The sequence below is a fragment of the Notamacropus eugenii genome, chromosome 1 (assembly GCF_028372415.1).
Source record: "Notamacropus eugenii isolate mMacEug1 chromosome 1, mMacEug1.pri_v2, whole genome shotgun sequence".
NCBI lineage: Eukaryota > Metazoa > Chordata > Mammalia > Diprotodontia > Macropodidae > Notamacropus > Notamacropus eugenii.
The window spans coordinates 230,667,994-230,695,314 of NC_092872.1; the positions used below are offsets into that span (position 1 = coordinate 230,667,994).

The 27,321-nt window shown below is 41.6% G+C and overlaps 1 long non-coding RNA gene across 3 annotated transcripts in view; it reads left to right on the forward strand.

Moving 5' to 3' along the window:
* LOC140517127 (uncharacterized) overlaps positions 1-27,321 on the forward strand; it is a 191,456-nt gene that overhangs the window by 95,544 nt on the left and 68,591 nt on the right. For 2 of the 3 annotated variants that reach the window (XR_011971483.1, XR_011971482.1), the window contains exons 3-4: positions 1,917-2,081; positions 15,682-15,813. This is a non-coding gene — a long non-coding RNA (uncharacterized lncRNA). The remainder of the gene's footprint in view (positions 1-1,916; positions 2,082-15,681; positions 15,814-27,321) is intronic. The other variant, XR_011971484.1, reaches the window with a different exon arrangement.

The following is a 27,321-nucleotide window of genomic DNA, read 5'->3' on the forward strand; positions in this document are numbered from 1 at the left end:
CGTGACTAAGTGTACAGTCGAATTTGAGTTTGGTTTGAGTGACTGTTGGTGGCTGAGAGAGTGATTAGAGAGAGATTTGAGGGTGTGGAGGCAGAATCAGGATGTTAGTGATTATTGGTATGAGTGGAGTGGAATTGGTGAAGGCAATCTGAAGGCATATGGTGAATGAAGTTCTGGATAAGGATCTCCAGAGCTGATGCTTGTTCGCAGGGAGGGAATGAGGTGGGGTTAACCCAGTGTGAATTCTTAATAAATGCTTAGTGATTGACTGATTGAGTCAAGTGAGTCTTGACTTGTGTGTGTGTGTGTGTGTGTGTGTGTGTGTGTGTGTATGTGTGTGTGTGTTGGGGTGGGGATAGCGTGGAGAGAGTGGGCTCTAGGATTCCATAGCAGCAGGTGTGTCCTGGCTGGAGTGGTTTGTGTGACTCTGGGGCCCAGCGTTATGCTGATCCCCATGGATCAGAGGCTGACAGATTAGCTTTGAGGAGGACTTTAGAGGCCAAACCTTCTCATTTTATAGATAAGGAAAGTGAGACCTAGAGAAGTTAAGTGATTTGCACCAGAGCCACACAGCCAGTAAGTGTCCAAGTCAACATCAAACTCAGGCTTCCTGGATCTATCCATTCCATCTCCCAGTGGCCTCATTCAAGGACAAGGGAATACCAGTAAAGGTTTAACAACAAACTCTTCAAAAAAAAAAAAGCCCCAACACAATTTTAAATTTAATCTGCCTTTTTAATATTTGTGGTGATGGTGACATCACCACTTTCTTAAGGCTAAACAATCAATAAAGCAATAAATTAAGACTTGATTTGTAACATTTGCCAATTTTCAAGGTGTAAATGATCACATTGAAAAATTTAACAACCGACTCATGTGAGTCAGTTGGAGCTGGTTCTAGCACAACTCTGTAAGGTGCATGATCAATATTTTGGTAGCTGTGGTGACAAACTCTGAATGATGTCAGATATCTGGTTGACATAATTCTGAATGCTCAGGGGTATCTGGTTAGGGAAAAGAGAGTACCTGACTGGTAGGAGTAAAGCAGAGTAATATATCTAGAACCAGTCAATCAATGAACAAGCATTGTACCTAGCAAGGTGTTAGGTGCTGGGGATATGATATAGGTCCATGTGGCCTTGCTAATATTACTCTTGTATGAGGGTTTTGTTGTCTTATGCTTGTGTGCATTTTCTTCTCAAGCAGATTATAAGCTTCCTGAAGGTAAAACAGAGACTGGGCCCATTTTTTCCAGCCATGTTTTGCAGTGAATACAGGGGGCACTTGGTAGGTGGTGTTTTTCTGGCTATGAATCAACCAACCGATCAATCAGTTTGTTAAGGATTTACAGTGGATACAGACTATCTCCTATGATTGCCACCCCAGACATATTTTCCAGATGATAGTAATTGGAGCTGAACTTCAGAAGATCTGTTATCTATGTGGCTCTTACACCAGATCCTCAGAACACATCATTGTTACTTAGATTCCCTCCTCTCCTCGCCTTTCATGGGCTCTGCATCCTAACTCCACAGCAACGAAGAGCCTGGCTTTGTACCCTACTCCTCTGCTCTCCTCCTTTCCTCCTCCTGCAAAAAACAAGTAATTAAACAAAAAACAAGGATATGGATTCTGCAAAAAATTCAGAGGGAAATGGAAAGAACCCCAGGCCACCACAGCTGAGCCCCTGCAAGCTTCTCCGAATGTTCCATGCATGGCTGTTCACATCTATTCTCTCCCACACATTGTACTATTAAAGTCATACAAGTCTGATGATTTCAAATATACATATATATATGTTTGTGCATGTGTGTGTGGGTCTATATACATATACATATATCCAGCACTGGAACAGTGAATGGACTTAGCTTAAATACTACTCTTAAATACTACTTCAATATTTTTTCTCAACCCAGGTGCAACTGGAATCCCCCAAATTCATTTCCAGTATTTCCCTTGCCACCTCTAGTTTCTAAGGTAAGCCTCATGCCAGCACTCACCAAAGAGTGGCTCTTCTCAGCGCTTATGATCAAGGCCTAATCCATGTGAGTATCCAAAAGAAGATAAGATATCACCTGAAGGTGAGCATTTAACCTCCTCAGACCCAGTTTTTATGAGTGCTTAGAAATCATTTTGCTTTGGAAATGAAGTGCTAAAATATAATCTTCAGAGATAATTCAAATGAAGCACTGAATTTGGAGTCAGAGGACTGGAGTTCGAGTCCTAGCTTTGCTCCTTTGTGAGACCTGGGGCAGGTAATTTCCCTTTCTTGGTCACAGTTTCTTCATCTATAAGATGGAGAAGTTGTTCTAGATGGCCTTCCATCTCTAAACCTATGACTCTATATGCTCTGCCCACCTTCCTGTACTATTCCCCAAGACTCGAGCAGCCCTCCTGCCTTCCATCCCATCCCATGCTCATTCCTGCCTTTGCCTTTGCTTATGAAATTCTGGAATGTCCCATTTAGATATCTCCCCCTCTTTGAATCCTCCCCATTCATCAGGACCCATATCATGCTTCTCCTCTTCTGCAAGGCCTTCCCTGACTACTCCACTCCTGACTTTGGATGGTCCTTTTCAAGTACACAAATCATTTTAACACATACTGCTTTGTAGTATTATCCAACAGCTTTGTGTGTGTAAGTTTTAGCTTTCCAACTATATTGTCAGTCTCTTTTGGGCAGTGACCATGCTTTATTTCTTTGTATTTACCACTAATCCTAGTCAAGTGCCTTGCAATCTGATAGGGACTCAGTAAAACCTTGCTTCATTGAACTGAATCCTTGTCATTGGAGGTCTTCAAGCCAAATCCAGATGACCTCTGGCTGGCGCATGTTGAAGAAAGGATTTCTACTCACATATTGCACTAGACGACCTCTAGGGTTCCTTCCAATTGTGCTCTAAGAAAAATGTAGTCCTTCTGTCTCTTACCCACGCTTAGGAAAGCCCATGGGGCTGGTGCGTGTCTACCTGGGGCTAACCTGGAATCTAGCCACTTGAAACCTGAGTTGCTGTCTCTACCTCTTCACCTATAAGCAGTTTCTTGAGCCCAGCCCGTGCCCTTGCTTGGGAATGGAACCCTGGCTGCATCTGCTATAGCTGCTAATCCTGATGAGCAGCCCAGCTCAGTGGCAAGAACTGGCACGTCCTTACTTTAGGGCCTATCTTACCCAACCATGCAGCTGTGTGCTCCACTACCCAGATGCCAATTCCCTCATTACCCCCCACACCCTTGGGCAGGGCATCATTATTCACCTCTGACCTCCTGAAAAGTCCTTCTGGTTATCCGCGGTGAACACAGAAGAGCAACAGCCTTTTCTTAGCCATCCCTCCCATCAGCCTGCTGGACCTCTGAGAGTTCTTTTCAATGGCTCAGGGATCCTCTTGGAAGGGGAAGAAAGAGAGCTGAATTTTACACTCCTATCAGGAAAAGGAGAAGCCACAAGGGTAGCTAGGTGAGGTTACCCCCAGGGACCCCAAGTCTCTGCCACCTTCATCCAGCTGCCTTTCATGGTGTGGCAAGATTCCAAGGAGGAAGTGTGGTATAGTGGGCACAACATGGATCTTAGGAATTAGAAGGTTTCAATTACAGATCCCTTCTCTGTCACCAAGTGACTACGTGACCTTTGGCAAATCATGTTAAATCTCCTGGCTTCAGTTTCCTCATCTGTAAAATTAGGTAGTCGGACTAGATAATAATTCAATTCAACTAAGCAAATGTTTGGTAAGCGCTTACTACATGCGAAGCACTGTGCTTTGCCCCAGGCATACAAAGATACCTGGGTCAAAGAGTTTGCACGTTGCTATGGAGCATACTACATGTGCACACATAAAGTAAATAAGATGTCATTTCAAGAGGGGCAGAAAGCTAAGGATTGCAGAGATCAGGACAGGAATTGTGGAGGAGTTGGCACCTGGACTGTGCTGGGGAAGAAGCTTAGATGAGAAAGGAGGGTATCTCAGACAAGATGGATGGACCACCTGTGCACAGGCTGGGAGGTGGGAGACAGTGGGGCTCCAAGGATCTGAGTTTTAGCCCTGCTTCTGTCACTAATTTGCCATGTGACCTGGGGTAAGTCACTTCTCTGCCTCCATTCCCCCCCCACATCTGTAAGAGGGCAGATGACAAAAACTAGTCCAAGTTCCCCCAGGGGTGGGTGGTGGGTAGGATAGATGAGCTCTAGATCTGGAGGAGTTATAGCCTGCAATTTTTCAGGAAGAAATGCTACATCTGGGTGAAGATAGGAGGCTGAGGCTGGGCTGTGGAACAAAGCTGACTGTGTTCCTTTGCAGGACTGCTTGCAATCAGCCAACACTTGTATATGGGGGTGGGAAGGGGGAGGAAGGCTGGGGAGTAGATTCGCTGAGTTCTACGTGATGGACTTGGTACATGTGTGTTTTTCCCCCTTGTTTCAGAGTTCCAGAAGCATTTGTTTCCTTTGGCTTTCGAGGGATGACCATAAAAAATCACCCAGCCCCTCTTTTTTCCCTTCTCTTGGAAGCCCTCTCCCTTGTCTTCTGATACAAAAGGATGGTGATGGATAGATCTCCCCCAAGAGCACCCCCCATCCCTCCCCACCCAGGATAAACAATGGAAAGGGGAGGGTATCTTTTCCACAGTCCCATTTAAGAGAATACGTGGAGGGTCATTTAATTTATAACACAAACATAAATCCAAGTTATGGCCCTGACAGTGGGGGCTGTAGAGCTGATGTGCTGAATGGGAGGGGGAAAAGCAGGTCTTCAGCTTCCTTGCCTCCTGGCTGGGCTCTCTGTGTCTCTGTGGCTGACAATCAGACAGATGTTTGTGTTTCTGTGTACAACGAGAGGCAGAGGCTTATTTTGGTGGGTAGAGTGCTTAGGTCTGAAGAAAACCAAACTGTAGGTCTCCAAGCTCAGCCCCTTTTGCCATGCCAGAGAGTCTACATAAAAAGGATACCCCTCTGTGATGGTCTTTTTATACCAATTCATGGGTCCATTTCTCCATCCTCCCCAAGGACCTTCCTGCTGACCTCTTTGCCATGCTCCTCCTCCCTCCAGCTTTCCAGAGGGTTTCCAGATTCTTGTTTGGAGAAGAATTCTGTGAAGTCTCTCCACCTCTCTCCTCCTTCACCTTTCCTTCCCCACTCCTCCCCCTTTACCTTCCACCAGTCACAAACATTCAATCCCCAGATTCTGCATTCACCAACATTAGAATGTAGTGCCAGACCTGAAATCAAGAGGATCTGAGTTTGAGTTCTTCCTCAAATACTCATTAGCTATGTGATCCTGAGAAAGTCACATCCTCTCTATACCTAATTTTTCTCATCTGTGAAGTGAGGATAATAACAGCACTAATTTTCTAGTGTTTGCTGTGAAGACCAAGTATAATAATATACACAAAGATCTTTGCAAATACACTCAAAACTATAGTTTGTAATGCCCCACGGTCCTCCTTGCTTTTACTAACCTGTTATAAACTGTTCCAGTTCAAAACAAAAGCACAAAAAGTCAAACTGAGTAGCAAAGTGACAATTTAAAATTTAATTTAAATTATTAAATTAATTAAATTTAAAGTGACAATTTAAAAGTCTCCTGATGGATTCATGGGTCACACACAGCTTACTACCCCCACCCCCCCAATGAGGAGGGCACACATATAAAAAAAAATACATGGTATTTTTTTGATATATAAATGGTATACAAATGGTATACATGGTATACAAATAGGTGGCTGGGGAACCCATTCAGAGCACACATGTAAGGTCTACATGTGGCCAGGACAGTACCCACCTCTGACACTGCATGACTGCTTATGTATTATAGCAAAATACTCTCCTTTGGACGAATTGGGCATGTTTATCTACTGGTCATCCCATTCCTGTTTTCCACTGGGCATTGTCCTGTTTCTGCTTGGTGTTTCCAACAGTTTCAATGTCAGTGAGTTTCTTTTTGCTACTTACTGTCCTTTAGGATTCAGCGTTTCAGATCCATCTTCTGGCTTTATTCTCATCTGCCAAAGGGCAGTGTCTAGAAAGCCTCTTCCTGACCAGGCCAAGTTAATAACTTTTTAATCTCTGGCTGAGGGTAAAAGCCACCACATTTAGGTAAGGGCGCCCAACAAAATCCAGCCTGTGTATTCCAGTCTAAGATTATTATTTTGAAGTTTGGTCTCTGTTGCTACTAGGACTACTCTCTGACTTAGGATTAGAAAATTCTTTATAACTCCTTTTATCCCCTGAGAGGTATCTGTGTCCTGGGGGGAAAAATTGGGGAAAAATATGTCCCCCAAGCACTATAGGAACTGTATGGAAGCTATGAGATCCCAAGAGGCTCTCTGATTGGCTTATACATGAAATCAATCAAGAACAAAACTAAGTTAAAATGTCAAGGTTATTGTTTTCAATTCACCCTGCCCACATTCCTGCCTTTGTTACATATGCCTTTCAGTAAGAAAACCTTTGACCACCATTAACTCTATCACTTACTGCACAACTACTATGACCTCAACCTTCCTCCCTCTTCCCCAACCCCAGCTGCCCCTAATAGTAATAGTAGTGGTGGTGATGGTAGAGGTAAGAGTAGTAGTAGTAATAATAGTAGTAGTGGTAGTAGTATAATAATAGTAGTAGTGAAAATGCTGTCAATAGTAGTAGTAGTAGTGGTGGTAGTAGTAACAGTGGTAGTAGTAGTAGTAGTAGTAGTAGTAGTAGTAGTGGTAGTAGCAGTAGTAGCAATAATAGTAGTAGTGGTACTGACTTTGTGAATGACACTGTGAACACAGTGAGTTTTGTTCCACAGTCCAGCCTCAGCCTCCTTTCTGTCCTTTGAGCTGTTTTCTGGCTATTCTTTCTGTTTCCCTCTGTGTCAAATGGAGGGAATAAGACTTACAGTATTTATTTCACGTTTGTTTTTTGTTTTTGTGAGGCTTCAATGAGATGGTGCGTATAAAGCATTTTGCAAAACTTAAAACACCATAGAAATGTCAGCTAGCTTATTAATTTTTGTCTAGACCTGTGATTTTACAGATATAGAGGGAATTCCCAATGAGGATTAGAGGAACTGCTCTACTAATACCGACTGGCAACTGCTTGGGAACTTAAGGTTTACAAAGTGTTTTACAAATATTATCTCATAGGCGGAATGGAATCCTCATGACAACCCTGGGAGGTAGGTGCTATTATTATCCCCATTTTACAGATGAGGAAACTGAAGCAGATAGTGGGTAAATGATTTGCCCAGGGTCACACAGCTAGTGAGTTTCTGAGGCTGGATTTGAACTCAGGTCCTTCCAACTCCAGACTCAGCATTGCACTATGCCACCTGCTTGGACTTAGATTCTTAGAGAGTTACCTAACCCATTGAGAGATTATGCTACTTACTCAGAATTACGCAATGGGTATGTATCAGAGATAGTACTTGAACCAGGTCTTTTGCTTTGACTTTGCTTTGGTAACATGCAAACCAAAATTGGAACTGAGAATATATGGTGTTGATATTCGTGTGAAGAACTCTGATTTGGAGCTAAGACAACAGGCCTGCTTCTAAGGCCAGAATATGTGACAAACTACTATTGTCCACAGAACAGTCATAATTCATTAGCCCCAGGGTGTGGAACCTGCAGCCTCAAGGCCACATGTGGCCTTCTAGGTTCTTGGGTGTGGCCTTTTGACTGAGTCCAAGTTTTATTAAAGGGATTTGTTCTGTGCAGTTTGGATTCAGTCAAAGGGCTGTACTTGAGCATCGGACCTTCACAGAACAAATTCAGTAATATTACATGATATAGTACATAATATATAATAATATGATATAATTGAAGTAATAATATAATACCAAAGGATTTGTTCTGTGAAGTTTAGATTCAGTTGAAGGGCCACATAACCTAGACCACCATATATAACCTCAAGGTCACAAATTTCCCAGCCCTGCATTGGCCTTTATAGAGGATCAAAGGTGATGGCTTTCCAAGTGTTCATTCACTCCTTAATTCATCAACAACAGTCACCAAGCACTGAAGTAGACATTGGGGGAGATAGAACGATGAATATCCCAGCCTTTGACAGCTTACAATCAAGTTTAGGAGACAGGACCTAGAATCACAGAAATTAGGAATTGATGTACTTAGAGATAAATGACTGTAGTACAAGTCAGAATGTGATACGTCATAAAAGAAGTAATTCTTATAAAAGAAACAGAATGAGGGGTTCAAGTTAGCCCAAAATGACAGCTAACTGTGTACCTGGAGGGAGTTTTGACACTCAAGTGGTAGGGGTGGGAGATGCAAAGAGAAGGGAAATATTTCTTTCCCAGGGGATCAGAAACTGAAATTCAGTGGAGATGGATTGCTACTCTCTCTGTGAGGAAGCTGGGGGCAGCTGAAGAATTCCTTGATGTTGGGGATTGCTTACACAAGAATAAAGGCCCTGGGACTGAAGGGGAAGGAAGGCTGGCTGCTGGCCACCTAGTGAGGAGAGGTGAGGAATCTGTCCTATTCAGCTAACTCCTGTTACAGAACCAGCTTGCAGGCCTGGAGCAGGCCCCCCAGGAATTTCCCTCTACACTGCCAGGGATTTTCCCTGACTTGGAGGGTCCGGAGCTTTCACAGTTTAGGAAAGGCAGCTGAGGCCCTACCTTGACCCTTCCCATCAACCAATCCTCATTTTGCCTCCCAAGTCTTCAATTCTTTTGCCAATATTTCCATGGACCTTCTAGAACTCTCTCTCCTGCTATCTCAGTTGCCCTAGAAACAGTATCAGTTCCCTGTTGTTTTCCCTATAGACTGGCCTCTTGTAGTCCTGGCTCCTTCCCTTCTCCCAACAGTCTTTATCTATCCCAGGGGCCCCACAGAGGTGACCCCTGAGGAGCCAAGCTCCAGACATCCTGGAGTCCCCAAGTTGGTGTTCCCAGAAGAAAAGCCTGAATTTTAACTGGGCAGACTGGAATAACCTTTCCTCCTTCATTCTCCCATCCTCCTTATCCCATTCCTTTCTCATTACTTAGTTTCTTCTCTTATGGCATCCCCCTCCCTCATGTTTTCTCTTTTCTTTCTCCTATTTCCATATTTTACCTGTCCCCATACCTCTGCTTTTCCTCTATTCTCCTTTCCCAAGCAACTGACAAATTCCACCACCTGGAAAAGAAAGTCCTATTAAAGCAGGAAGCCCACCCCCATCTCTCCATGCCCTCTGGCCAGGAAACAGCTTGGGGCCCTCTGTGGGTTTTTATGGGCCAGGCAGGTCTGCTTATAATAGAATTGGACTGAAAGTATGCCAAGATTTGGCCTTCCTGCCTGGGCCTGAGAGGGCAGGAAAATACCCTTCACTTCAGCTGGGATAGTGAGTACTTTGGATGACAGTCAGCCTCCAAAGAGATATTGACTTGCTAGAACAATGGATTGATTATAAGAAAATTCAATTTAATATGAATAAATACAAAGTGTAACACTTGGGTTAAAAAAAATCCACTTCATAAGTACAACACAGAGGGGGAGACAGGGCTAAACAGTACTTCAGATGTAGAATTCTGATCTAGGATTTCAGGGAACTTTAAACTCGATATGAATCAGGAGTTTGACAGAGCAACAACAACTGAAATTAATGGTATGTTAAACTACATTGAGAGATAGAGTGTCTTAAGCAAGGGAGGTAATCACTTCTGGGTCCTCTGGTCAGATTAGATCTGAAGTATTATGTTCATTTCTGAGACCCACATTTTGGGAAGGAGAGAAACAAACTGGAACTTACCCAGAAGAGAATACAGTGAGAGGCCTGAATACCAGGCCATACTATTGGTTGAAGGAACTAGAAAAGTTTAGTTTAAGAAGAGAAGCCTGGGGTTGTTTTCAAGCATTTGAAGGATTGCCATTTGGAAAAGGGATTGATCACGTTGGTTCTGCTTAGGCCCGGAAGGTCTATAGGAAAAATAAGGAAAGATGGATTTGCTTGTTATAAGAAAAACTTCCGAATAGAGTTGTCCAAAATGGAGAAGTTTTTCTTGGGAGGTAGTGGTTCTCCTTTGATGGGGGCCAGGGTTGGGGAAGGCAGGGCAGGGAGGAGAATTCAAGTAGAAGCTAGATGATCACTTGTCAGAGATCCTGTGAAGATCTTAATAAGTTCATCTTCAGTGGAGATGGGGCCTATGCCTCCATTAACCAGTAGGAGACAGGGGCTTATGAAGGTAAGGATCATGGGTCTTAAATTTACAGATGGGGGTGGGGGTGGGTAAGTGCTGGCCTTTTGAGCTGGGCTGCATTTTGGGTTGGGGAAGGATAGACAGGGCAATAGTCATCCTTTAATTGAGGCCTTGAACTAATTTCAGTGGATAATTGCGCTGGTCTGAACTTGCCTGTTTAAGGGTTTAGTTGGGAAACTGTACCTCATTCTGGCTATCCCCAGACAGTCCTGGACTTCTGTTTCTTTTCTCAGTTCATCGCTGAGATGTCTGGAGACAGGGTAGAAGGTGAGATTTGGAAAGTAAACCTTATTTGTGGAGTATTGTCTTGGTTTAGGGCAAACAGAGTTGGTCAGCCACGTTCCAATGTAGAATATCTTTCACCATTTCCTGTGTTCCAGGTTTGGGAAGAGACAGGCCAATATACTTAGGTCTCAGCCTATTCAAGGACCAGATAAGAACCCCCTAGATCTAGTAAGAAGGTTGGTTGTGGACCTCTGTTCCTATGGATGGGGTCAGTGGATGGTGCTTAGAAGCTCCTTCCTTGACAGGTACCACCTTCCTACTTTCCTGGGGTCAGTCCAATGGGATTGATATGAGGATCTTAGCCTAGGATAGGGATGAGGTGTGGGTATGATGGCTAGGATACCCTACAGAGAGCCGGATTTCTGGGATACAGAGCAACAGCTGACTCATTCTATGATTGGCTTTGGCATGGGGCTGGTCACTTATCAGATGCTGAACCACCCATAATCAATCACTATAAGTTAGAAAAGACCTTCTTGACTTCCTCCACAACTCAGGAAGAGGTCCATTGATTCCAACCCAAACCTTAGCAGGAACATTTTCTATAGCATCCTCCAATAGCTAATCATCCAGTCTTGTCCTGAAATCCTCCACTGAGGGGAAACCCATTACTTCTTGAGGTGGCTCATTCTACTTTGAAATAACTCTAGCTTTTAAGAAGGTATTTATCAATTCACTCATTTATTCATTTTTCTATTCATTCATTCTTTTTTTATGATACCTAAATCTAATATTCTGTAAATTTCTACTTTTTGCCTCTAATTTTGATCTCAGGGCTCAAACAGATTTGCACATGACAGTCCTTCTATCCTGTATCCCCAGAGTCTTTTCTTCTCTATAATAAGCATCCCTGGTTCTTTCCACTGGTTGTAGTGGTTGCCCCCTATTGGATATAATATAGCTTGTCTCTTTCCAGAACTGAATCTAACACAGTACCCCAGATGTGGTTGGCCAGAGCAAATTATAGTCTCTATAACCTGAGGTTCAACTGACAAATTAACACATTGTTTAACGATGTTCTCTTAATGAACCTGGGCTGCAGTTTCTCCAGCTACAAAAATGGAAGGGAAAGGGCAAATTCTACTTCTGGGCTCGAACAATGTTTCACTTAAAGGAGCTTTTTGGAAGATGAATTGATGGGGGAAAAAGTGTTTGGCAGCAGGTAACAAATGGTAGATGGGGTGGTAGGAAGATCACTGCTCAGAATCACTAGATACAGGTCCTAGTTTTACTCTTGACTTGACTGGCATTCTCAGGTATCTTTAAGGCCCTAGTTTCATTATTTGTAAAATTATCATAGTAATATCTTGGGAATTAATTATTTCATTCATTCATTCATCTGTTCATCCATTCATCCATTCCATAGACTTTTAAATACTTAATATGTGTACATGTGTGTGTGCAGTTCTATATGAGATAAAAAGATGAAGAAGGCAATTTCTACTGTTAATAAAATGATAATAACAGAAGGCAGATTCCACCTCTTGTTTGTGATAAGTATGGGGAGAAGAAGGGCAGAAAATGGCATTTGACTTGGGCTTTGCAGAACAAATAGAATTTTGATATAAATGGGGTTGAGGAATTCTAAGTTGAGCTAACTATGAGCAAAAGTCTCAGAAGGAGAAAAGTATAAGATGTGATCAGAGAACTGAGCTGTTTGGCTGAAGTGTGCAATTTGAACCAGAGTAGCATCGTAAGAGGTGTATTGCGTGATATGAGTAATATGGCCCTATCATATGGGGGAGGGGCAAGGTGAGGTTAGATAGTAGACAGCCTTGAATGCCGCGTTAAGCAATCTGAATTTTATTTCTCAAGCAAAGTGCTCTGCTCATATAATAATGGGTTAGAAGGAGGTTGATCAGGAATGAAAACACTATTCCCACCAGGTGCTCAAGAATGATAATGCATGGAGAATGCTGATGCTAGCACAAGGCTGGTATTCAGATTAGGCAGAGTGGAAGGAGAGAGGCTAATTCTGCCGGATACCTGCCTTGAGGCCCTTTGATATTTTCCTCCTTGACCTCCAGGGAATGTGTCCTTTCCCAGAAGCAGCCACAGTGACCAGCTTTCCTCCTCCTTCCCCTCCTTACAGTCCTTGCCATGATTCACTGTAATTACATGGACCAGACTGCTGATCCTGCAGGACCAGAAGGTTGTCTGTCCTCCATAGTCACCCCACCCTCTGCCAGAAAGAGTGGCCTGTGTTTAGGAAGAGGCTCTCAAGCCTTGAATCATGAGGGTAGACATGGTGACCCATATATGGGTTCTATATCTACATATGCATTTCTACCCATACCCAGTGGGTTGAGGTGTGTGTGTGTGCATGTGTGTGTGTGTATTTGGGGGAGTAACAGGAATTCAGAACAGCTATCCCAGCAACCCCAGTGGAAAAGAGATTTTTATCTTACAAGGTTATCATCATGTCCATGGCAGGAGATGGGTAGAAAGAAGTAGTGGCAGCCTCTAAATAAAAGCTAGTTTGGCAGACTTTTAGGGTGGCCCTGGGACACCACAGGGATCGAGACTTTGGCAAAATAAGGATAAGGCATTTATGTGCGATAGGTGAAATTAAAACATTTTTTCTCTCCACCCCCAGCATTTAAAAATTGGATTCCCTGAGCATTACTGTCCATGAGTAACTGAGTTTTTATCACAACACCTTGGATATTGTAAATTGATTCCCTAAAAGGCACTAAGAGCAGAATTTCCTAAATGAAAGAAGGTAGCTAAGTAGCGCAATAGAGAGTGCTGGAGGTGGAGTCAAAAAGTACTCAGTTCAAATTCTACCTTATACATGACATTTACTTCATGATCCAGGGCAACTTGTCTACCTTCTTTCATCCTCAGTTTCCTCATCTATAAGATGGAGGCGATGAGAATAGCTTCTACCTCATGGGGTTGTTGGGAGGATCAAATAAGAAAACATTGCAAACCTTAAAAATCATTACATAATTGCTAAAAAGTAGTGTTAGAAAGTACCCTTTGTTGTGTTTCTTCCTCCCCACACTCATGTGGTACTTTGGGAGATGCCAGCCTTGACTTCTCCTGGGCCTCTAGCTCTTGATATGGGCTCTGAAGGCTTTATGGTGAGTCCATCCTAAGGAATCCAGCCTTTCCCCAAACAGGGGCAAAGACAGATTCCCTGGAGTCTTACAGACCACTCACTCATAGAGATCCCCCAAGAGGTAAGATATATATATATAATATGTATACACACATGCATATATACACACACGTATATGTATATATATATATGTATATGTGCATGTATGTATAAATTTATACACACATCACGTATACACAGACACATCACGTATACACAGACACAGGTACGTACATATTTTGATTCATATCTGGGAGAAGCCAGGGTAAGGGCATCTCTTCTGCCAATGTGTAATGCTGTATGCATAATGATCACTTAATAAATACTTTTTGACTTAAAATTTACACCTCTTGTATAATAACTTTTGGTCTGAGACAATTTCACCCAGAACACAAATGATTGATCCAGAGTCACACAGCGAGTATGTTTCAAAGACAGAGCTTGAACTCAGGTTTTCCTGACTCCACTGAAGCTTTTCTACCTTTCATACCTTGCTGCCTTTTCAACTTTAATAATAATGACAGCAATAATAATACCTGGTATTTAGAGAAAATTTTTAAGGTAGGCAAAATGTTTTGTAGACCCTGTTTCATTTGATCCTCAGAGCAAGCCTGTGAGGTGAATGCTGTTATCTGTTTTACAAAGGAGGAAATTGAAAATCAGTGAGGTTAATCGATTTTCTCTGGGTCTCAAAGCCGCTTTTCTGAGTCTGCATTTGAATTTGGGTCTTCCTGACACTAAGGCTAGCTCTCTGTGACATGTATCTGAGAGTATTCAAGAATGTCTATTGGATGTCCTGATGCTAGGAAGTCCTACATTAGAGTCATCATAGTGGGTTCAGCATTGTCTTCTTTCTGTGGCTTCTCTTCCAAAATGTGATTGGCCCCTTGAATTGATAGTTGATTTGTAAAATTATGAAATGAGGGCAGACACACCAGGTTCTTTGGGTACTCACCAAGAGAGACCATGACTGACAGAGGAAAATGGGGCAGCAATCACTCTGTAATAACCAGAATGGAAAGTACAGAGATAGGTAGCAAAAGGGATACTGAGGCAGATAGCGTGAGGAAAAGAATGAAAAGGGGGAGAGGCAGAGTCTCACTCAAGTTCACCTTGAACTAGAGTGGGGACTATTTGGTAGTAAGGATGCTAGAGAGTTGGAAATGTGCTGGGGGGGCAAGGCAGAAGTGTAAGGTCTCATTTTTATAGGTTTTTTGGGGGAACAGCCTCTTGTCTGGGCCAGCTTAGGGTCAGCTCATTAATATATCCAAATCATCTTGAAGTTGTCAGTAAAATTCTAAAGTTAACATGTCCTCATCAAAATTATCAGCACCTTTTGGTATTCTGTAGATATCTGGAACTTGTGAGAGATTTGCATATCTTTGGATCAAAAGCCTGGACAGCAGGGTCTAGTCCCCTGATTTTACACATATTACAAGGATGTGATTTTTGGTTAATATGTAATACAATTCATAAATTATGCTCCTTTGAACTTTGGGACAGTTTGTATATGGCTTCCTGGTGCCCCTTTGCAGTCTCTTGCCCCTATATACTGGGCTTATAAACTTACTATAATGACTAGAAGGGGAGGAAGAAGGTAGTTGGGGGGCACTAAAAGAATTTTAATGCACCCTTAGTAAGGGCCATAAGTTTAGCCTGCAACACTTCATCTTCAACAACCTTATCTGTTCTTTTTCTATGGTTGGGCATCAATGGACTGATCCTTGGGGCAATCAAAGAAGAAGAAAGGAACTTAAAAATAGGCAATGGGGATGAAGAAGTCCAACCCTAGCCAACTACCCTTGAGTAAGAGTTAAAATGATAGGAAGGTATATGTTCAAGTGTATTGAATGCTTTCAGGTTTGCTAAGTACTTTAGCATGAATTTTTTTTGGGGGGGGGGGGTTGGTAATCAGATTAAGTAACTTGCCCAGAGTCACACAGCCAATAAGCATCTGAGACCAGATTTGAGCTCAGGTCCTCACAATTCCAGGACCAGTGCTCTATCCACTGAGTCACCTAGCTGTCCCTTCTATATATGTTATTCTGGAACTTTGGAGGGTGTTTTCTTTGGCCACTTGTCTATTGGACATTGAATTCGCTAAACTATTCTTTTCCTCAACAGAATCATTTCACCAGCTGCTCAAGTTCATGATTTGGTCAATTTCTGCCCAAAAGAAGCTCCACCTTTCCATTTCCATTTTGACTCCAGATGGAAAATGATAATGGATCAGAATTAGGGGAAATGACCCAGAAAGTGAGTTGCTGCTCTCTTACAGGGCTTATACAAAGTGGAGAGAGAAACCATGAAGAGCCCTACAATCTTCAAGTTTCTTCTCCCAACCTTTCCATTTCCTATCTGGCAGTTGCCTATAACCAAGAATTCAGTAAAATTCAATTCAATTTAATATAATTCAACTCAACAAGTATATGTGTCAGGCAGCTAGGTGGTGCAGCAAATAGATTGCTTGACTTGGATTCAGGAAAACCTGAGTTCAAATGTGGCCTCTGACACTTACTAGCTGCATAACCCTGGACTAGTCACCTAACCCTGTTTGCCTCAGTTTCCTTATCTGTACAATGAGTTAGAAAGAAATGGCAAACTACCTCAGTATCTCTGCCAAGAAAACCCCAAATGGGGTCACAAAGAGTTGGATATAACTGAACAACAAAAAATGCTGCATTGGTAAAAGAAATTCCCTCACCAGGGTATTCTCTGTACTCATGAACTCACAGCTCAGCCCCTATGCCTGTCCTAATACTAGCATGACGGTAAGTCCTATAGTTCAGAGAAGAAAATCAGTGAGAGCTGGAATAACTGAAGAGGTCAGTAATAAGGAGTCCCAGATTTCTGTACTTGACCTTGCATTGTTTAAAATTATTATCCATCACTTGGATAAAAATATAGATGGCATGTTCATCCATCTTACCCATGATACAAAGTCAGGAGCAATGGACAGCATATTGGCTGACTGCTGCTGCTATTTTGTCTTTTTTTCTTGAAGAGGACCAAGACATCAGGGAGATAATGCCATGAGATGCAAGTGAATTAAATTTAAGTGAGGGAGGGCTGTGCAAAGCCACCATCCTCACTCTCTCCTCTGCTGCCATCTGGGTCCAGTGATCAGATATGGCTCAAAATGACTGGAGATGGCCCAGGAGACAGTGGAGGACCTTGGCCTTTGCAAGTAAGGTTGTTTTTTTTTTGTTTTTTTTTTTTATTTAACAGGTTTTAGTTTGAGTGAGGCAGCACCCATCCAATGATTAAGGTTTAATAAGAAGTGAAGTGAAGAATGGCCTCTTTAAAAAAAAAAAAAGAGATCTGGGAGGGGAAAACCTTCAGGGTTTCTGGTCAGTACAAAAACAATTATTTACATTCATTCTGGGCCAATCAGGGCACAAACAATGACTAAGTAGGGCTTGGTCTGGGACCTACTGTTGGCCAGTCTTTGAGAGTCAGAGTGATTTGGGGTTAAGGCTGGTCTTTGCAGACACTGAATGGACTCTGCCTCAGAGGCTGGTGACTTTGTGTGGCCCTCCCTCACTTAAATCCAATTCACTTGCATGTGGTATCACCTCCCTGATGTCATGTTCCTCTTTGAGAACACTGGATGACAGTCAGACTCTAAAAGGGTCTCCTCAGGCTAGAGCTTTGGCTCAAGCCAGAAAGGACCTTTAGAAACTATCTGGTCTAATACTTCTTATCCTGGCTTTAGACACAGAGGCCCTGGGGAAGTAGACCGTCTTTCCCCTCAATCCAAAAGCTGAGACTAGAACTCAGTCTCCTGCTTTCCTGGCATGCAGGGCTCTTCCTGCAACACAGAAGCCCTGAGGCCCTTAAAGAAAGGTCCAGATGAACATCTCTCCAAAATGCAACTCCATGTTTTCAGTGATGAGGGGGAGGAGAAGTGATGAAATGCTGAAACTGAGACTCTGTTTTGGTTCTGAACACACCCACACTCCTGACACAAAGGGAAGATTAGTATGGGATGTCTGGAGATAGAGCTCCCAATGACTGAACACATCACACACACGCATACACACACACACACACACACAGACACACACACACACAGACACACACACCCTTCCCATACTCTGTACCAGTCCATGACATTGTCACAAAAATCTCCATATTCTGCCTCCACTTTGGAAGGCCACTATTGGATGTGTGTGTGTGTGTGTGTGTGTGTGTGTGTGTGTGTGTGTGTGTGTGCCTTCTACAAAGTAAAGGACCTGAGGCTGGTTGAAGGCTAGGGAGAGAAATCAGAAAACAACGGGGTCCCTGTCTGCAGCTGTCTGTCCCTGCAGTACTATCTCAGCTGCAACCACAGCCCGGTAACTATCAACCAAGCAAACAAAAAACCACAGCTATGTAGCTACAAACAACCATCATGGGTGTTTACGGATTGCCAGAGTCACAGGGCCAAACTCCAAACACGCTGGGAATCCTTTGCCATCCTTTGAAACAAGGGCCCTAGGAGAAACAGAGACGTCTGAATTAGAAGCAGAGTTCTCTTTTTTTTTAAGGGGGAGGGCCTTAGAGATCATTTGGTCTGAGCCCAACCCCCTTCTTCCACTCACTAACGGGGAAACTGAGACCCAAAGGCATAGAAGCAACTTACCCAAGGTCATAGCATCCAATGAGTGTTTGATTCTGGGGACAGGCCAAGGATGAAGTGACTGACTGAGGGTTGGCAAGTGAAGGGAATTTTCCATGTTTGGTGGCTCCTGGCCTTGTTTCTCTTCTCCACCCCAGGTTCTCCACCCCATGTGCTGAGTTAGAGCAGTCAGACAGAGCCTCATCTAAAAGGCTGCTCACTCTCCTCAGTTTTCACACTTGGACTGAGATTTCAGGCGCTTGGGGAAGCTTTGATGAGAGCCAGGGAGGAGAAAGGTTTCTACCCTTCTGGCTCTGGCTCTGGGCAGCCAGCCTTGGTGTTTCCATTTCTAAAGCTTTTTTGACCACATAATATGGCATAGGTAGTAAGTAGGCAAAGCACTAGAACGACTTTCAAGAGACCTGTCCAAAGTCATAGTGAGTTAGTGCCAGAGTTGAAATCAGTAAACCTCTCAAATCTAGGACGGGCTTTAGAGCAATGGAATCTTGGTTTTTTCATCTGTAAAATAAAGAACTTGATCTACATGAGGCATTTCTATCCTTTCTTGGAGCCCTCTGGCATTTTGGTGCAACTGGTGGACTCTTCAGAATATATATTTTTCTAAATGCACAAAATTAAATATACTGGATTACAGGGAAAATCAATTATATTGCAATACAGATACCAGTTTTTTTTTTTTTAAGTTCACAAACAAATCCCTTGGACTAGATAATCTCTAGGACCTGATCCAAGCGGGAAGACATCATTGTTGCACAGAATTTTAGAGCTGATGGGACCTCATAGGCAAATGCATATCTGGCCAACAATCTGGTAGGGCATCTCACTCTTCAAGGCTCTCTTTAACTCCTTCCCTGTGCTCCTCAGAAGCGTGCCTGAAGTGCTTCTGTGCAATACAGTGAAATAGAGAGTAACTAATTTGCCCTCACCTCAACCCAAGCTAGACCAGCCCTTCCATTGAGTTTAAGGGAGACAAGACAGAGAAAAGATTGTAAGATCACAGATTTAAAATTGGAAGAGAATCTCAGAGGTCAGCCAGTCCAACCCTCTCATTTTATAGATGAGAAAACCAAGAGGCAGAGAGGTTAAATGATTTAATTAATTAATGATTTAATGGTAGCACCTTTTAAGGCACTCACAGCTATGTAGGTGGGAAATTGTAGACCTGGGATTTGGACCTATGTCCCCTGATCCTAAATCCAAAGCTTTTTTCAGTACACCAGCTTCTTGCCGCATCTTATACTTTTTTGGTATCTCTGAGAGGGCCTAGTATAAGACCTGGCAGGCTGTAGGTGTTAAGGAAATGTTTGGTGATTAATAAATGTCTAGGACTGATGACCATTGAATCTATCTTCTGTTTTTTTATTAATTGATAAACATTTATCAAGCACCAGCTGTATGCAAGGCACAGTGCTTGTTGATAGGGATACCATGACGAAATTAAAAAAAAAACCTAGTTTCTGCCCTCAAGGTTCTTGTAGCCTAGTAGAGTCCTAGAAACCAAATGCTGTGGGATTGCTAAGAGACTCATCATTAGTCCTCCCCACAGAATTTCTGCTAGAATTCCCTAAGGGTGGGCAGTTATCTTTTGCTTTCCCTCAGGGCCAGAATATATCAAATAAATAGATTCTGTCTCTTTTCTTGGGCTCCCCAGGAATCCCTTCCCAAAAGCATTTTCTTCCATGGATGACTCTGGCTGGTGGGAGTCTCTCCTTAACTCAGACCCAGCCCAGGGTAATCAGGACTTGCTTCTTTTTAAATTTGCTTCCTTAAGCATTTTGCCTTTGAGCTCTTGGGTTGATTAGTGTTTCTCTCTTCTCACTTGCCTTCCAGGTTTCTTCAGTTCTCTTCCAGTTCTTCTTGCCTAAGTATGAACAAACTCCTTCTTCTTACAATTCCACCTTATTTATAGCTGTATTCATCTTCTTCTTTCAGGGAAAAAAAAAACCTTCAGAGGGAAGAGGATAAGATTCCACAGTTCTGTAACTCATTAATTCTGTATTCTGGGAGCTCTTTTATTTGACCCAAGACATCCCTAATCTGGTCATATTTGGCTGACACAGCTTTCTGTATTAACTAGCCCCTTCTTTTCCTATCTAGATAGCATCTAAGCCTGGCCTTTCCATTTGGCCAGCTGCCATGTTTTCCATGTAGGGTATCTCTTGAATGGTGGTCCCTGCTAGCCTCTCATCCCCATTCCCTTTACTCTCTGCCTTAAAATTGTTACCTCTTCTCACATTTCCCATCTCCCATCAGGGTGCTTCTAATTGTTCTTAGTTTTCTGCCTTTTTGCAGAACTGCAAAATACTGACACCAGCTGGGTCCAATTAGGCATTTCATGCTTGTCCCAACCCAACTAAGTTCTTACAATCTCAAGAAATACTTTACATATAGAGTAATAATAACATACAACTTCCACCAAAAACAAGGGAAGGGTCACTTTATCACACATATCAACATGAGGAGAACAAGAAAGGAGGAAGACTTGGAACTGAATGAATAAGCCATCCCAAAGAGTCTAGGGGGCTTAGTGGACAGAGTGCTGGGCCTGGAGTCAGGAAGACCTGAATTCAAATCTGACCTCAGACACTTACTAGTTGGGTGATTCTGAGCAAGTCACTTAACCCTGTTTGCCTCAGTTTCCTCATCTGTAAAATGATCTGGAGGAGGAAATGGCAAACCACTTCAGTATCTTTGCCTAGAAAACCCCAAATGGGGTCACGGAGGGTTGGAAATGATTGAAATAACCGAACAACCACAACAAAAGGGAAGCAGAGAATCTGTGTCAGCCTAGAGAGGAGACACTAGCTCAGGGTCCCCAGTATTGTATTTGAGTCTGTAACAATTCAACATCTTATTCAACATCTTGGAGAAAGACAGAAAGGGCATAATTATTGAACTTCCAAATGATACAAAGCCTGGTGGAATAATCAACATATTGGATGATAGAATGAAGATTCTAAAGAAATTGGTAGACCAGCCTGCTAATCTAAGACTAATAAATGGAATTTTATAGGCACAAATGTAAGATTAAAAAATCCCACCAATTATTCAAGTATAGGATGGTTGAAGGATGTCCCAATGACAATTCATGTAAAAAAGGTCTTAGAGTTTAAACAGGTCCATAGGAGGCAAAAGTGTGACCTGGTAGCCAAAGAGATAATTGTGATCTTAGGATACATTAATAGAAATAGTATAGAGAAGAAAGGATAGACTAAGTTGTGCTTTGTTTGACATTTAGAACTTTTTGCAATCTGATCCCTTCCTATCTTTCCAGACTTCTTACACTTTTTTGTTGTTCAGTTGTTTCAGCCTTTCTGTGACCCCATTTGGGTTTTTTGAGGTTTTTTTTTGGACAAAGATACTGGAATGGTTTGCCATTTTCTTCTCATTTTGCAGATGAGTAAACTGAAGCAAACAGGTTTAAGTGACTTGACCAGGGTTTCATAGCTAGTAAGTATCTAAGGCCAGATTTGAACTCAGGCAGATAAGTCTTCCTTATTCCAGGTGCAGCACGCTATCCACTGTATCACCTAGCTATCCCACTTTACTGAGTGCACCACTTTACTCCCCTCCACATATACTATAAGATGAAGCCTCAGACATGACATTCATCTCTCATTCTCCATGCTTTGCACTAACCATCCTGCAGGCTTGGAATACATTCCCTCCTCCTCTGTGCCTTTGCCCTGGCTTCCTCCCCAACTCAATACCTTCCTTTTAGTCAGTCTTTCCAGGTCCTCTCAGTTGTTAGAGCCTTCCTGTCAGAACTTAGCTTCCATCTACTTGATATGTCTTCACTGTATTTATTTATGTGGAATTTGAGTTGCTTGACAGCAGTGGCTTTTTGAATTTTTCTTTGTATCTCCACTATGTCTGGCACATAGTGAACCTTTAGTAAATGTTTGCTGACTGAGTGTTGGCCAAATGACTCTGGTCTTGGCCAGAAACTATCTGGAGCACTCTATTCAATTGTGGGTACCACATTTTAAGAAAGACATTGACAGGCTAAAACATACAAAAAGGAGATTGATCAAGATAGTGAGAAGACTGAGACCATGCTATTAGATAAACTAGGATTATTTAGCCCATAGAAGGGATAACTTGACTGTGGAAAGGGGCAGTGAGTGGACATGATAGCAGCCTTCAGGTATTTGGAGGACTGCCTACAAGAGATGAACAAGATATATTCTGCTTGGTCTTAGAGGGAGAAACAAGGAAAAGGGGAAGAAAGTTACAGGGAAGAAGATATATTGTAGTATGTTAAAAGTAGCAAAATGAGTAGTACAGATAGTGGGACTGAAGGGAGGGATTGATCACTATTGGTTGGTGCCAGAAGAAACTTTAAGGATAGGGAAGGATATAGGCTGGGCCTTGATGGTCTGATAGGACTTGACCCGGGTGGGGAAGGGAGAGCTGTACAAGTCTAGGAGGTTAGGATGAATAGCATGTGGTTAGGGGTAATTAAGTCAGTAAGCCTAGGACAGAGAATGTATACTTTGGAGCAGTGGGAAATAAAGTTGGACAATATTTCATAGACTATTGAATGCCAGTCTGAGATTGATAAGATTGGACAAACAATGGGGAGTCATTGTGGATTCCTAGATGAGAGAAGGATACAACGAAAGCTGTGTATTAGGAAACTTGGCAGATTGCAGCTGAGGCTAATATCTGCTGATGTCCTTGCATCATGTTCAGTTTATGCTGAAGACCAAAGCTGCTCAGATTTTCAGGAAGCTACTCCCTGTTGGAGACCAAGCAGATACGGTTAACACTGAATCACTCAGTCAGTCAATCACTAAGCATTTATTAAGCATTCATCATACGCTAGGCATTGTGCTAATAAAGTTCTAGGGTGGGAAACCTGTGGCCTCAAGGTTACATGTGGCCCTCTAAGTCCTCAAGCGCTGCTCTTTGACTGAAAGTGAAGTTTGGATTCAGTCAAAGGGTGTCACTTGAGGACCTACAGGGCAGGTTCCCCACCCCTGCCTAAATACTGGGGATATAAAGAAGGGGAAAAGTGCCCTTTGCCCTCAAGGAATTTATGTTCTAAGGGAAGAGATAACATGTAAATAAGCATGCACATATCTGATAGAGTAAATGGAAGATAACCTCACATAGAAGGGATGGGCATAGGTATATGTGTCCATGTGTGAGTGTGTGAATGAGTGTGTGTGTGTGTGTGTGTGTGTGTGTGTGTGTGTGTGTGTGCATGGGAGTAGTGGAGAGAGGATAGAAAAGAATTTCTGTAGAAGATAGAATTCAAGATGATTCTTGAAGAAAGCCAGAGAAACTACAAGTTGGAGATAAAGAGGGATAGCATTCCAGGCATGCGGGACAGCCTGTGCAAAAATGGGAGACAATGCCATTTGTGCCAAGACCAAGAGGACCAGTGTAGGTTGATTGTGTGGAGGGGAATAAAGTGTAAGAAGAAAGGAAAGGGTCTTATAAATCATGGGACCAATAAGATGGAGAACTAGATACTTTCTCTAATCTGTGAGACCTCTCAAACCTCTTCAAATAAGATTTATATGCAAAAAATAAAGAAATTCAGCTGTTCTCACAGTCTAGGTCTCTAAGAATCTCAATGAGGTAATGACCCAAATGACCTAGCAAGGAACTCTAATTCCTATTTCCTAATGGGATCACATAATACCTCCTCTCTCCCCAGCTCTGGCAGAACCGCAAAAGTAGGTCCCATTGGCTTGCAACAGAACTCACATTTTCCACCCATCTCCTCCCTACACCTTGGAATACCAAAAGGTAGAAGCTTGCTCCATCTGAGAATGCAGCATGGTAGCACTTTGTGCTGCAACAAAATTCAGGCAGAGAGAAAATTAACAGAGGGTGTAGAATTGGGAAAGACTTCCTATAGAAGGTGGGATTTTATCTGGGACTTGAAGGGAGCCAGAGAATACAAGAAAGCTGCCCAGAACTTCTGAACACAGAAGATGAAGTTCTGATGGAAAGAATTTTGATTGATGGATTAATGTTTCTCTCTCAGTTTGGGAGAAATCCAACAAAAAAAAGGTAAACAAAGGGGATATTGAATAAAATACTGAATAAAAAAATTATAGGAGAAACCAGAGCTAAAAGACATATGACATCTTCTACGTGAGACTGCCAAATAATATATGTATTTCTCAACACCACATGGAACTTTTTATAAAAACTGACCATGTATTGGGGCACAGAGACTTCAAACAAATGTGAAAAAGTAGAAATAGTGAACACATCCTTCGTAGATCATAATACAATACAAACTGGGATCAATTCAGAGAGCATAAACAAAAGGTACTGACCCAAATGCATACTTAACAATGAAATCCTAAATAATGAATGAGTCAAAGAACACATTATAAAAACAATCAATAATTATGGGAAAGAAAATGATAATGATGAAGCAACATATAAAAATTTCTGAGATACAGCTAAATCAGGTCTCAGGGGAAAATCATATACTATATCTACAAATCTACATTAACAAATTAGAAAAAAAGAGGTTTAGCAAACTGACTATGCATTTGAAAAATAGCAAGTCAATAATGAATGTGTGTTTGTCCTTCATTGCCTAAGAAGACCATGCCATTGGAGAAATAATGACATGACTTGCATTTGACTTTTTCTTTTTTTTTGAGTGAGGGAGGATTGTGCAGGTCACCAGGCTCACTTCTGCCCCAGAACCATCTGAATCCAGTGACCAAATATTCATCAGGTTGACTGGAGATGACCCAGGATGAGGCAATTGGGGTTAAGTGACTTGCCCAACGTCACACAGCTAGTGAGTGTCAAGTGTCTGAGGTGAGATTTGAACTCAGGTCCTCCATGACTCCTGCACTGGTGCTCTATCCACTGCACCACCTAGCTGCCCCAATAATGAATCTAAAATAAGCAGGAAGAGGATATGGAGGAAATAAGAAAAACAAGAGGATAAACAAACTAGAAACCAACAAGTTATAAATAAAACTAAAAGATTTTTCTGGGAAAATACTAATAAAATTGATATACAATATATTAATACTATGATGGCATACTAATAAATATGTTATATGATCGTGATGGAATACTACTGTGTTATAAGAAATGATGAGCTCAATTTTAGAAAAACATGGAAAGACTCGCAGAAAACAATGAAATGTAAAATGAGCAGAATCAGGATAACGTTACATACAGTAACAATAATATTGTCTTAAGAAAAACTTTGAGCGACCAAATCATTTTGACTATTATAAATACCCAAATTATTTACAAAGGATCTCTGAAGGAACATGATATCTGAATCCAAAGAAAGAACTGAAAAATAAAAGTATGTAAAGTATGGATATATATACATATATATATATACATATGCATATAAATGATTGCATGCATATATTTGTGTATAATGGTAGCCATCTATGGTGGGTAGGAAGAGAGGGAAAAAATGGAAAGCTACATGATAACATTACATGTTTAAAAGGAAAAGCAAGTTGTACATAATAGATTGCAGTTTCATGTGCATTTCTCTTTTTCTATTTTCTTTTGTTATGGAAATACTTGTTTTACTTCTTAAGTTCAGAATTTAAAAATATTAAAAAAAATACTAATAAAATTGTAAACCTATCTAATTAAAGCCAATATAATTAAAAAGAAGTAGGTAGAAAATCAAATAAATAAAATGACAAAAATGAAATTGAAACAAAATTAGAAGAAACAAAAAGAATTATCAGAAACTATTACACACAGTTATATGTCAATGATACTGAAAATACAAAAGAAATAGAGGAATACCTCTAAAAATATAGATCACCATAAATAATTAGAAGACTAAAAAGAAATCTTTAATAATCCAATCTCAGAAAAAAAAAAGAATTTTTCGTAAAGGAACTGCCAAAAAGGGAAAACAAACAAGAAAACAAAACATTCCTGATCTGATAAATTCATGGGATAATCTGATCAAACTTTTCAAGAAGAACTATCATACATGGTACACAAACTGTTTTCAAAAATTGAAAAAGCACTCTACCAGACTCCTTTTATGAGACAAATCCTAATACTTAAACCATGAAAGGATAAAACACAGAAGAACTGTAAAGCAATATAATTAATGATTATTGATTCAAATATTTTAAATGAAATCCTGTCAAGCAAATAGTCTCTTTAGGTTGCACTCCGATCTTCCCTACCTCTGTGAAGCCTCACTAGGCTCTACCTCTACATGGGTAGCTTTGAAATGGTTCATGCTTATGCCCCTAGTTATAGGGCACAGCTCAAACCATGGGATGGAGGTTGGGGTCCCAGGCCAGTTGCTAGGAAAGATCCCTTTATCTTGTGTGGCTTCTGCTGCACCCTCAAGGCAAGGTCAATCACAAGTGTTTATGAGAAATAATACTAAATCCCACAAATGTATTCTTTAAAAAAATCTTAGAGATAAAAAGAAAGAAAGAAAGAAGGAAAGAAAGAAAAAGTAAAACAGAAAGAAAGAAGGAAGAAACTCATACAATTAAGCGGCAGTAAGACAGGGTCAGGACAAGGCCCACACTTTCTTTGACCTTTCCTCAAGGCTGAGTTTCTCCCATTTTTCATACTATTAGAGAGAGTACCAGTGATAAAAACGTAGTTAAACAACAACCAAATTGTCCATTTAGTCATCTTTCCTGGTCTTGAAGAGGGAACAGCAGATGGGACAGACACCAAGTATTGCCATAGAAGAACCACCTCTCTACCCTTCTTCTCTCTTCATATCCTATTCTCAATAGTCTCCAGACTCCCATCCAATGTCCAGCATAGCTTTCTCTCCTGACCAAGGGCTGATCTCTGATTGTTTTCCTCTCTTTCTAAACTGAGAAGAACTCTAACATTCACAGTTTTTAGTTCCAGTCAACCCTTTCTAGAGGTTATAACAGGAAGAGAGGTGTTACACAGGTCTTGCTTTCAGCAAGCTTGTAGGGTATTGGAGGGTAGTTGGTGGATATATATATTCTCAAATGACTATTAAACAAGGGTTAAGGCTAACGTAGAAATGTATTTCACACAGTCACAAATATAATAGTTATATTTGCTTTCTCAATAAGTGGGGGAGTAGCTGCAGAGAGGGAGAGAACTTGAAACTCAAAAAAAAAAAGAATGTTCCTATATGTTTGTAAATCATAGAAAGCTATGTTCTG